A 12,116-nucleotide genomic window follows, 5' to 3' on the forward strand; every position below is an offset into this window, starting at 1 on the left:
GTTCAAGGTTTCCTATGTTGCAGTTTCATTAGAAACTCCTCAAGATTCAAAATAAAAAATAGGAACCTGTTAGATGTTGTAAATTAATGTCTGTCATTATTATCAACACAAATGGGCTTGTATCGAAGCCCACTAAAAGCATATCAAGGCAGTGTTAAATTTACATAGCATTGTAGGATTTTGAATGATATGTATCACAAGGAATTTTGTTCATAGTTTTATACATCTGACCTTAAAGAAGTGACACTAAAGAGAAAAAAGAAAGAAGAAAATGCATCCACAAAATAAAATATAAAAATATGAAGAATTACATCTAATAGGCTATTATGAAATTTGATTATTTAAGCATGAAATTTATCTACCTATAAATATGGCATTATATATCAGGAACTAAGTGAAGAAGAAAATCAAGAATGATGGGATACTAATCATGGCTCATGAGATTTGGCTGTAAAACTTTCATAGATTTATTTCTTAAAAAAATGATACGGAAATACATTACTATCTTGGTGCAAAGATGCACATGTAATGAGTAAACTACAATTTACTGCTAGAAGAGATCACCGTATAATTCAATTTATTGCCCTCTCATAAATTTCAGAATAAGTTGAGTTTTTACTGCTAACATTCTTTCAGTTATATATAGCCTCAGTACACCAGTAAAACATGTGGACTTGAGATGCAACAGACTCACTCTAATGTCATAGGGATAACATGTGTATGATGGTGAGGACTCCTTGCTAAACCATTTATTTGCTCAAAGGACAATTTTGTCATCGTAAGTAAAATTAGTATCTGTTTAAGTTCCTAGTTTTCCTGGATTCGCCATTTTGCCTGCTGTGCGGTTACAGAGATTAAATGACCGTGAGAACTTGATACCTACCTTACAGTCAGGCAAAGTTTACACATTCATTATGAAGAAATTAATTCTGCTGGTGGCAGTCACAAAAAGAAAATGAGGTAAATAGAAAACAAGAGGAAATACATAATATTTTTTAACAATACAATTTTGTTTTTCGCCCAGTCATAGGTTTATAAGCCAGGTAGATTGCTTCACTTTTTACTATTTTTAAAGCAATTTTAGGTTCACAGTAAACTTAGGAGAAAGAGACAGCAAACTTAGGAAGGATCACATGGTATTTCTAATTTTTTGAGGAGTGCCCATGCTGTTTTCCAAAGTGGCTCTTCCAATTTACATTTCCACCAACAGTGAATGAGGTTTCCTTTTTTCCACATTCTCGTCAATTCAATCAAAATCCACTACTTCAGAGTCTATAGCTTCTTTGAAGCCACAGTAACACTGAAATATGGGTAAGACTCAAATGCAGAAATTTGATTGGTTGGAAAGCTAATTAAACTTCCAACTTGCTCAAATAGAATTACAAAAAGGCAGTGCTGTGTTTTTCACAGAGATACAGTTGCCTGGAATCACCAACACTGGATAGCTGTTAAGAGTATTTAGAGTCCTGAGATAATAAGGAACCCGGGATCCTTTAAACAGTCTTTGACTGTCCTTTATTCCCAGTCAGAGATTTGTTTATGTGTGGATTGACACCACCACCAGCAATTGTAGCCTTGATGAGAGAATCCAATTCTTCACCTCCACGAATAGCAAGTTGTAAATGAGGAAGGGTAACAAGCTTTACCTTCAAATGTTTGGATGCATTTCCCGCCAATTCAAGTACTTCTGCGGTGAGGTACTCCACGATGGCTGCACTGTGCACAGCGACAGTCACGCCCACACGTCCATGACTGGTTATCTTAGGTTTCACTGAATATTGCCCACTGGCAACTTCAAGCCAGCTCTCTGCTGGCTATGTCCCTATGTCTTGGCCTTTCCAGAGTCCTTCCCAGCCTTACTGCCAGCCTTTGAATTCTTCTGAGGCTTAAACAAGCAAGGCAGAAAAAGAATTAGAAAACCAAGACCCCACAGCCTACTCTTTCATTGGACCCCGATTCAAACTGCCAATTTTAGCCTTTCTAACAGGTGTGAGGTGAAATCTCATTGTGGCTTAAATTTGCATTTCCCTGATGACAGCGATTTTGAGGATCTTTTCATGTGCCTGTTGGCCATCTGGATGTCTCCTGTGAAAAAAAGTCTATTCAGGTCCTCTGTCCATTGTTTTTAATGGGATGTTTTAGTGTTTTTGATGTTAAGTTGTATATCAGTTCTTCATGTAATTTGGATATTAATCCCCATATCATTTGCAAATATCTTTTCCCACTCAGTAAGTTGTCTTTTTGTTTTGTTGATGGTTTCCTTTGCTGGGCAAAAGCTTTAGTTGTTTATTTTTGCTTTTATTTACCTTCCCCCAGGAGACCTATCTAGAAAAATAGTGCTATGAATGATGTCAGAGAAATTATTGCCTGTGTTCTCTTTTAGGATTTTTCTGGTTTTAGGTCTTATGTTTGGGTCTTTTATAGATTTTGAATTTATTTTTGTGTATGGGGTTAGAAAGTAGTCCTGTTTCATAAGAATGTCCCCAGCACCATGTATTGAAGAGACTGTCTTTTCTCCATTGTATATTCTCGCCTTCTTTGTCAGAGATTAATTGACCATATAAATGCAGGTTTATTATCCAGGCTCTCTATTCTATTCCATTATCTATATGTCTGTTTTTGTGCCAGTAGAGTGCTGTTTTGACGACTACAGGTTTGTAGTATGTCTTGAAACCTGGAATTGTGATACCTCCAGTTTTGTTCTTCTTTCTAAAGATTGCTTTGTCTATTCAAGGTCTTTTGTGGTTCCATACAAATTTTAATATTATTTTTTCTAGTTTTGTGAAAAATGCTGTTTGTATTTTGATAAGGATTGCATTCAATCTGTAGATTGCTCTGGGTAGTATGGACATTTTTCACAGTAATAATTCTTCAAATCCATAAGCATGGAGTATTTGTGTCATATTCATTTTCTTTCATCAATGTTTTATAGTTTACAGAGTACAGGTCTTTTACCTTTGGGGTTAAATGTATTCCTAGGTATCCTTTTTGGTGCAATTGTAAATGGAATTATTTTCTTAATTTTTCTTTCTGCTACTTCATTATTAGTGTATTCAAATCCAACACATTTTTATATATTGATGTTATACCGTACGACTTTACTGAGTTCACTTATTACTTGTAGTTTTTCAGTGAAGGTTGATTTTGTCAAATGCTTTTTTCTGCATTTGTTGAGATGATAATGTAATTTTTATTCTTTTTTGGTTAACGTGATATGCCATGTTGATTTCAAGATGCTGAACCATCTTGGCATCACTTGAATAAATCCCAGTTAATCATGGTGTATGATTTTTTGTGTGTATTATTGAATTTGACCTGCTAATATTTTGTTGACTATTTTAAAAACTATATTCTTGAGTGATATTGGGCTGTAATTTTCTTTTTTTCTATTAGATATCAGAGTATAGCTGGCTTGGTAGAATGAACTTGGAATCATTTCTTCCTCTTTTATTTTTTGAAATAGTTTGATAAAAATAAGTAACTCTAAATGTTTGGGAGAATTCGCTTGTGAAGTTGTCTGTTACTGGACTTTTGTTTATTGGGAAGTTTTTGATTGCTAATTCAATTTCATTACTAATAATTGGCCTGTTCAATTTTTCTGGTTCTTCCTGGTTCAATTTGGGAAGATTGTATGTTTTTAGAAATCTGTCATTTTCTCCTAGGTTGTCCAATTTGTTGGTGTGTAGTTTTTCATGGTAGTCTCTGTTTTTCTGTGGGGTTGGTTGTACCTTCTCTTAACTTTTGATTTTATTTGGTCCCTCCCTTTTTTTCTCGATGAGTCTTGCTAAAGGTTTATCAATTTTGTTTATCTTTTCAAACAACCATTTCTTAGTTTTATTGATCTTTTCTATTGATTTTTAGTCTCTAGTTCATTTACTTTTACTCTAATCTTTATTATTTCCTTCCTTTTTTTCTTTTTCTTTTTCTACTTCCTATAGGTGTAAGGTTGGATTGTGTCTTTGAGATTTGTTTTTTAAAGTTAGCCTGTATTGCTGTATATTTTCCCCTTAGAATGACTTTCACTTCATCTCTCAGTTTTTCAAGTGTTGTTTTCATTTTCATTTGTCTTAAGGTATTCTTAGATTTCCTCTTTGATTTCTTCATTGACCCAGTGGTTATTTAGTAGCATGTTGTTTAGACTTGTGTTTTCTCGTTGTTGTTGTTGTTGTTGTTGTTGTTGTTGTCGTTTTCCAGATTTCTTGAAATTGGCTTCTAGTTTCATATCATTGTGCTGAGTAAAGATACTTTATATGATTTCAGTTTTCTTAAATTTATTGACACTTGTTTTCTGACCTAACAAATGATCTATCCTGTAGAATTTTCATGTGTACTTGAGAAGAATGTATAATCTTCTGGTTTTTGATAAATGTGCTGTTAAATCTCCTAAGTTGATTAGGTCTAATGCTAAGGTCAATGTTTCCATTTTCTATCTGGATAGTTTACCCTTTGACGTAAGTGGAATATTAAAGTCTCCTCCTCCTCCTCTTTCTTCTTCTTCTTCTTTTCTTTTCTTCTTCTCCTTCTCCTTTATTCTTCTCCTTCTCTTTCTCCTTTCTTCTTTCCCTTCCTTTGTTCCAAATGCAAACTTAGTTTAATAAATCAAGGAACCACAGGTGACTGCACTCTAGGAGAACATTCAGTTCCTCATGGCCCATTCATAGTCTTCTCTGAGACTCCACTGCTAATGGTGTGTCCATGAAGCTTATAGCCATCTTGTCTTGCTAATGCCACTGTGCCAGGCTGTACCCCAATGCCAGTGGGCACATGACAGATAAGATCATACTCATGAGGGTCATATTTGTCATCCATGGATGTCATCTTCTCCAGGCCATGTTTGGCAAACACTCTTTAGCTTTACTTCTAAAAGTGATAACTCTTGTAAGATATTCTCCAGAGTAAGCTTCTGGTCCCGGGCTCTGTTTCTTCAGAAATGTACTCTGCAGTCCTTTCCAAAACGTCTGCCACCTCTACCAAGTCCTTACAGAAACTCTGGATTCCAATATCTTGGCATCTTCTACATATATCTGGGTTTGCCACCTTATGTTTTCATCATCAGCCACAGCTCTCTGGTATCTCATTGTTATGTCCTGGACTTCCTTCTCCCATTTCACAGCTTTAAGGTTTAAGGCTCGTTCTGCAAGAGAGGGTCCAAGTGCATCAGGAGGGTCCTCAGAACTGCAGTCCTCTTCGGCAGTTCTCTGAGTGGCAGTGCTGAAAGGATGCAGCGATCCCCCGCCTTCCAACACAGCACTGAAGGCCGGAAGGCACTGCACCAGTGGCTGGATTGTTCACACTGACCACACAGCCATATTCCTGATCCCCAGTGTTAAAGTCTTATGCTGTTGTTTTATTACTGTCAATATCTACCTTTGTATCTATTAATATTTGTTTTATATATTTAGGCTCTCGTATGTTACGTGCATGAATATTTACAAGTGTTATACATATTTTTTTGGACCGATCCTTTTATTATTATGTAATGTCCTTTTTTATCTCATTAAAATTTGTTTTAAAATCTATTTTGTCTTGCATAAGTATTTCTATCTCAGCTTTCTCTTGTTTTAAATTTGTGTGTAATGTATTTTTCAATCACTTCACATTCTATCTGTGTGTATCTTTAGATCTAAAGTGAGTTTCTTATAAGCAGCATATAGATAGGTCTTGTATTTTATCCATTCTGCCACACTATGTGCATCCATCTTTCCTTCCTTCCTTCCTTCCTTCCTTCCTTCCTTCCTTCCTTCCTTCTTTCCTTCCTTCCCCCTCCCCTTCCCTTTCCCCTTCCCCTTCCCTCTTTCTTGTATTTTTTTTAAAGTTTACTTATTTGCTTTGAGAAAAAAGAGAGGGGGGAGCATGAACAGGGGAGGGGCAGAAAGAGTGAGAGACAGAATCCCAAGCAAGCTTTGTGCTGTCTGTGCAGAGCCTGATGTGGGGTTCTATCCCACAACCATGAGATCATGACCTGAGCCAAAATCAAGAGTCAGATGCTTAACCAAGTCACCAGGCACCCCTATTTCTCTTTCTTTCTTTCCTTCTTTCTTTCTTTCTTTCTTTCTTTCTTTCTTTCTTTCTTTCTTTTTTTCTTTCTTTCTTTTCCTTCCTTCCTTTCTTCCCTTTCTTTCTTCCCTTCCTTTCTTCCCTTCCTATCTTTCCTTTAGGAGTATTTAGTTCATTCACTTCTAAAGTAATTATTGATAGAGATTTATTTATTTATTTATTTTTTGTATTTTGTTTTTTATTTATTTATTTATTTTTATTTATATATGAAATTTATTGTCAAATTGGTTTCCATACAACACCCAGTGCTCATCCCAAAAGGTGCCCTCCTCAATACCCATCACCCACCCTTTCCTCCCTCCCACCCCCCATCAACCCTTAGTTTGTTCTCAGTTCTCAACAGTCTCTTATGCTTTGGCTCTCTCCCACTCTAACCTCTTTTTTTTTTTTTTTCCTTCCCCTCCCCCATGGGTTCCTGTTAAGTTTCTCAGGATCCACATAAGAGTGAAACCATATGGTATCTGTCTTTCTCTGTATGGCTTATTTCACTTAGCATCACACTCTCCAGTTCCATCCACGTTGCTACAAAAGGCCATATTTCATTTTTTCTCATTGCCACGTAGTATTCCATTGTGTATATAAACCACAATTTCTTTATCCATTCATCAGTTGATGGACATTTAGGCTCTTTCCATAATTTGGCTATTGTTGAGAGTGCTGCTATGAACATTGGGGTACAAGTGCCCCTATGCATCAGTACTCCTGTGTCCCTTGGATAAATTCCTAGGAGTGCTATTGCTGGGTCATAGGGTAGGTCTATTTTTAATTTTCTGAGGAACCTCCACACTGCTTTCCAGAGCAGCTGCACCAATTTGCATTCCCACCAACAGTGCAAGAGGGTTCCCGTTTCTCCACATCCTCTCCAGCATCTATAGTCTCCTGATTTGTTCATTTTGGCCACTCTGACTGGCGTGAGGTGATACCTGAGTGTGGTTTTGATTTGTATTTCCCTGATAAGGAGCGACGCTGAACATCTTTTCATGTGCCTGTTGGCCATCCGGATGTCTTCTTTAGAGAAGTGTCTATTCATGTTTTCTGCCCATTTCTTCACTGGGTTATTTGCTTTGCGGGTGTGGAGTTTGGTGAGCTCTTTATAGATTTTGGATACTAGCCCTTTGTCCGATATGTCATTTGCAAATATCTTTTCCCATTCCGTTGGTTGCCTTTTAGTTTTGTCGGTTGTTTCCTTTGCTGTGCAGAAGCTTTTGATCTTCATAAGGTCCCAGTAATTCACTTTTGCTTTTAATTCCCTTGCCTTTGGGGATGTGTCGAGTAAGAGATTGCTACGGCTGAGGTCAGAGAGGTCTTTTCCTGCTTTCTCCTCTAAGGTTTTGATGGTTTCCTGTCTCACATTCAGGTCCTTTATCCATTTTGAGTTTATTTTTGTGAATGGTGTGAGAAAGAGGTCTAGTTTCAACCTTCTGCATGTTGCTGTCCAGTTCTCCCAGCACCATTTGTTAAAGAGACTGTCTTTTTTCCATTGGATGTTCTTTCCTGCTTTGTCAAAGATGAGTTGGCCATACGTTTGTGGGTCTAGTTCTGGGGTTTCTATTCTATTCCATTGGTCTATGTGTCTGTTTTTGTGCCAATACCATGCTGTTTTGATGATGACAGCTTTGTAGTAGAGGCTAAAGTCTGGGATTGTGATGCCTCCTGCTTTGGTCTTCTTCTTCAAAATTACTTTGGCTATTCGGGGCCTTTTGTGGTTCCATATGAATTTTAGGATTGCTTGTTCTAGTTTCGAGAAGAATACTGGTGCAATTTTGATTGGGATTGCATTGAATGTGTAGATAGCTTTGGGTAGTATTGACATTTTGATAATATTTATTCTTCCAATCCATGAGCAGGGAATGTCTTTCCATTTCTTTAAATCTTCTTCAATTACCTTCATAAGCTTTCTATAGTTTTCAGCATACAGATCCTTTACATCTTTGGTTAGATTGATTCCTAGGTATTTGATGCTTCTTGGTGCAATTGTGAATGGGATCAGTTTCTTTATTTGTCTTTCTGTTACTTCATTGTTAGTGTATAAGAATGCAACTGATTTCTGTACATTGATTTTGTATCCTGCAACTTTGCTGAATTCATGTATCAGTTCTAGTAGACTTTTGGTGGAGTCTATCGGATTTTCCATGTATAATATCATGTCATCTGCAAAAAGCGAAAGCTTGACTTCATCTTTGCCAATTTTGATGCCTTTGATTTCCTTTTGCTGTCTGATTGCTGATGCTAGAACTTCCAGCACTATGTTAAACAACAGCGGTGAGAGTGGGCATCCCTGTCGTGTTCCTGATCTCAGGGAAAAAGCTCTCAGTTTTTCCCCGTTGAGGATGATGTTAGCTGTGGGCTTTTCATAAATAGCTTTTATGATCTTTAAGTATGTTCCTTCTATCCCGACTTTTTCAAGGGTTTTTATTAAGAAAGGGTGCTGGATTTTGTCAAATGCCTTTTCTGCATCGATTAACAGGATCATATGGTTCTTCTCTTTTTTTTTGTTAATGTGATGTATCACGTTGATTGATTTGCGAATGTTGAACCAGTCCTGCATCCCAGGAATGAATCCCACTTGATCATGGTGAATAATTCTTTTTATATGCCATTGAATTCGATTTGCTAGTATCTTATTGAGAATTTTTGCATCCATATTCATCAGGGATATTGGCCTGTAGTTCTCTTTTTTTACTGGGTCTCTGTCTGGTTTAGGAATCAAAGTAATACTGGCTTCATAGAATGAGTCTGGAAGTTTTCCTTCCCTTTCTATTTCTTGGAATAGCTTGAAAAGGATAGGTATTATCTCTGCTTTAAACGTCTGGTAGAACTCCCCTGGGAAGCCATCTGGTCCTGGACTCTTATTTGTTGGGAGATTTTTGATAACCGATTCAATTTCTTCGCTGGTGATGGGTCTGTTCAAGCTTTCTATTTCCTCCTGATTGAGTTTTGGAAGAGTGTGGGTGTTCAGGAATTTGTCCATTTCTTCCAGGTTGTCCAATTTGTTGGCATATAATTTTTCATAGTATTCCCTGATAATTGTTTGTATCTCTGAGGGATTGGTTGTAATAATTCCATTTTCATTCATGATTTTATCTATTTGGGTCATCTCCCTTTTCTTTTTGAGAAGCCTGGCTAGAGGTTTGTCAATTTTGTTTATTTTTTCAAAAAACCAACTCTTGGTTTCATTGATCTGCTCTACAGTTTTTTTAGATTCTATATTGTTTATTTCTGCTCTGATCTTTATTATTTCTCTTCTTCTGCTGGGTTTAGGCTGCCTTTGCTGTTCTGCTTCTATTTCCTTTAGGTGTGCTGTTAGATTTTGTATTTGGGATTTTTCTTGTTTCTTGAGATAGGCCTGGATTGCAATGCATTTTCCTCTCAGGACTGCCTTCGCTGCGTCCCAAAGCGTTTGGATTGTTGTATTTTCATTTTCGTTTGTTTCCATATATTTTTTAATTTCTTCTCTAATTGCCTGGTTGACCCACTCATTCGTTAGTAGGGTGTTCTTTAACCTCCATGCTTTTGGAGGTTTTCCAGACTTTTTTCTGTGGTTGATTTCAAGCTTCATAGCATTGTGGTCTGAAAGTATGCATGGTATGATTTCAATTCTTGTAAACTTATGAAGGGCTGTTTTGTGACCCAGTATGTGATCTATATTGGAGAATGTTCCATGTGCACTCGAGAAGAAAGTATATTCTGTTGCTTTGGGATGCAGAGTTCTAAATATATCTGTCAAGTCCATCTGATCCAATGTCTCATTCAGGGCCCTTGTTTCTTTATTGACCGTGTGTCTGGATGCTCTATCCGTTTCTGTAAGTGGGGTGTTAAAGTCCCCTGCAATTACCACATTCTTCTCAATAAGGTTGCTTATGTTTATGAGTAATTGTTTTATATATTTGGGCGCTCCAGTATTCGGCGCATAGACATTTATAATTGTTAGCTCTTCCTGATGGATAGACCCTGTCACTATTATATAATGTCCTTCTTCATCTCTTGTTACAGCCTTTAATTTAAAGTCTAGTTTGTCTGATATAAGGATGGCTACTCCAGCTTTCTTTTGGCTTCCAGTCGCATGATAAATAGTTCTCCATCCCCTCACTCTCAATCTAAAGGTGTCCTCAGGTCTAAAATGAGTCTCTTGTAGACAGCAAATAGATGGGTCTTGTTTTTTTATCCATTCTGATACCCTATGTCTTTTGGTTGGCGCATTTAATCCATTTACATTCAGTGTTATTATAGAAAGATATGGGTTTAGAGTCATTGTGATGTCTGTATGTTTTATGCTTGTAGTGATGTCTCTGGTACTTTGTCTCACAGGGTCCCCCTTAGGATCTCTTGGAGGGCTGGTTTAGTGGTGACAAATTCCTTCAGTTTTTGTTTGTTTGGGAAGACCTTTATCTCTCCTTCTATTCTAAATGACAGACTTGCTGGATAAAGGATTCTCGGCTGCATATTTTTTCTGTCTAGCACACTGAAAATCTCGTGCCAATTCTTTCTGGCTTGCCAAGTTTCAAAAGAGAGATCAGTCACGAGTCTTATAGGTCTCCCTTTATATGTGAGGGCACGTTTACCCCTTGCTGCTTTCAGAATTTTCTCTTTATCCTTGTATTTTGCCAGTTTCACTATGATATGTCGTGCAGAAGATCGATTCAAGTTACGTCTGAAGGGAGTTCTCTGTGCCTCTTGGATTTCAATGCCTTTTTCCTTCCCCACTTCAGGGAAGTTCTCAGCTATTATTTCTTCAAGTACCCCTTCAGCACCTTTCCCTCTCTCTTCCTCCTCTGGGATACCAATTATGCGTAGATTATTTCTTTTTAGTGTATCACTTAGTTCTCTAATTTTCCCCTCATACTCCTGGATTTTTTTATCTCTCTTTTTCTCAGCTTCCTCTTTTTCCATAACTTTATCTTCTAGTTCACCTATTCTCTCCTCTGCCTCTTCAATCTGAGCCGTGGCGGTTTCCATTTTGTTATGCATTTCGTTTAAAGCGTTTTTCAGCTCCTCGTGACTGTTCCTTAGGCCCTTGATCTCTGTAGCAAGAGATTCTCTGCTGTCAGCTATACTGTTTTCAAGCCCAGCGATTAATTTTATGACTATTATTCTAAATTCACTTTCTGTTATATTATTTAAATCCTTTTTGATCAGCTCATTAGCTGTTGTTATTTCCTGGAGATTCTTCTGAGGGAATTCTTCCGCTTGGTCATTTTGGATAGTCCCTGGCGTGGTGAGGACCTGCAGGGCACTTCCCCTGAGCTGTGGTGTATAACTGGAGTTGGTGGGTGGAGCCGCAGTCAGACCTGATGTCTGCCCTCAGCCCACCGCTGTGTCCACAGTCAGACTGGTGTGTGCCTTCTTTTCCCCTCTCCTAGGGGCGGGATTCACTGTGGGGTGGGTTGGCCTTTCTGGGCTACTTGCACACTGCCAGGCTTGTGATGCTGGGGACCTGGCGTCTTAGCTGGGGTGGGTAGGCAAGGTGCACGGGGGCAGGAGGGGCAGGCTTAGCTTGCTTCTCCTTAGGTGATCCACTTCAGGAGGGGCCCTGTGGCAGCAGGAGGGAGTCAGATCCGCTGCCGGAGGTTTGGCTCCGCAGAAGCGCCGAGTTGGGTGTTTGTGCGGAGCGAGCAAGTTCCCTGGCAGGAACTGGTGCTCTTTGGGATTTTTGCTGGGGGATGGGCGGGGGAGATGGCGCTGGCGAGCGCCTTTGTTCCCCACCAAACTGAGCTCTGTCGTCCGGGGGCTCAGCAGCTCTCCTTCCCTTTGTCCTCCAGCCTTCCCGCTTTCTGAGCAGAGCTGTTAACTTATGACCTCCCAGACGCTAAGTCGCGCTTGCTGTGGGAACACAGTCCGTCAGGCCCCTCCGCTTTTTGCAAGCCAGACTCGGGGGCTCTGCTTGGCCGGGAGCCACCCCTCCGCCCCGGCTCCCTCCCGCCAGTCCGTGGAGCGCGCACCGCCTCGCCGCCCTTCCTACCCTCTTCCGTGGGCCTCTCGTCTGCGCTTGGCTCTGGCGACTCCGTTCTGCTAATCCTCTGGCAGTTTTCTGGGTTATTTAGGCAGGTGTAGGTGGAATC

General features: G+C 39.0%; 2 pseudogenes; both read right to left on the reverse strand.

Annotated features, from left to right (window-relative positions):
• Positions 1-1,493: 1,493 nt before the first annotated feature.
• Positions 1,494-3,245, reverse strand: LOC112858879 (histone H2A.Z pseudogene; annotated as a pseudogene).
• Positions 3,246-4,644: 1,399 nt separating this feature from the next.
• LOC112858877 (grpE protein homolog 2, mitochondrial pseudogene) lies at positions 4,645-5,309 on the reverse strand (annotated as a pseudogene).
• Positions 5,310-12,116: the final 6,807 nt, after the last annotated feature.

This window comes from Puma concolor, chromosome B1 (genome assembly GCF_028749965.1).
Source record: "Puma concolor isolate L17-30 chromosome B1, mPumCon1.1.hap2, whole genome shotgun sequence".
Classification (NCBI taxonomy): domain Eukaryota; kingdom Metazoa; phylum Chordata; class Mammalia; order Carnivora; family Felidae; genus Puma; species Puma concolor.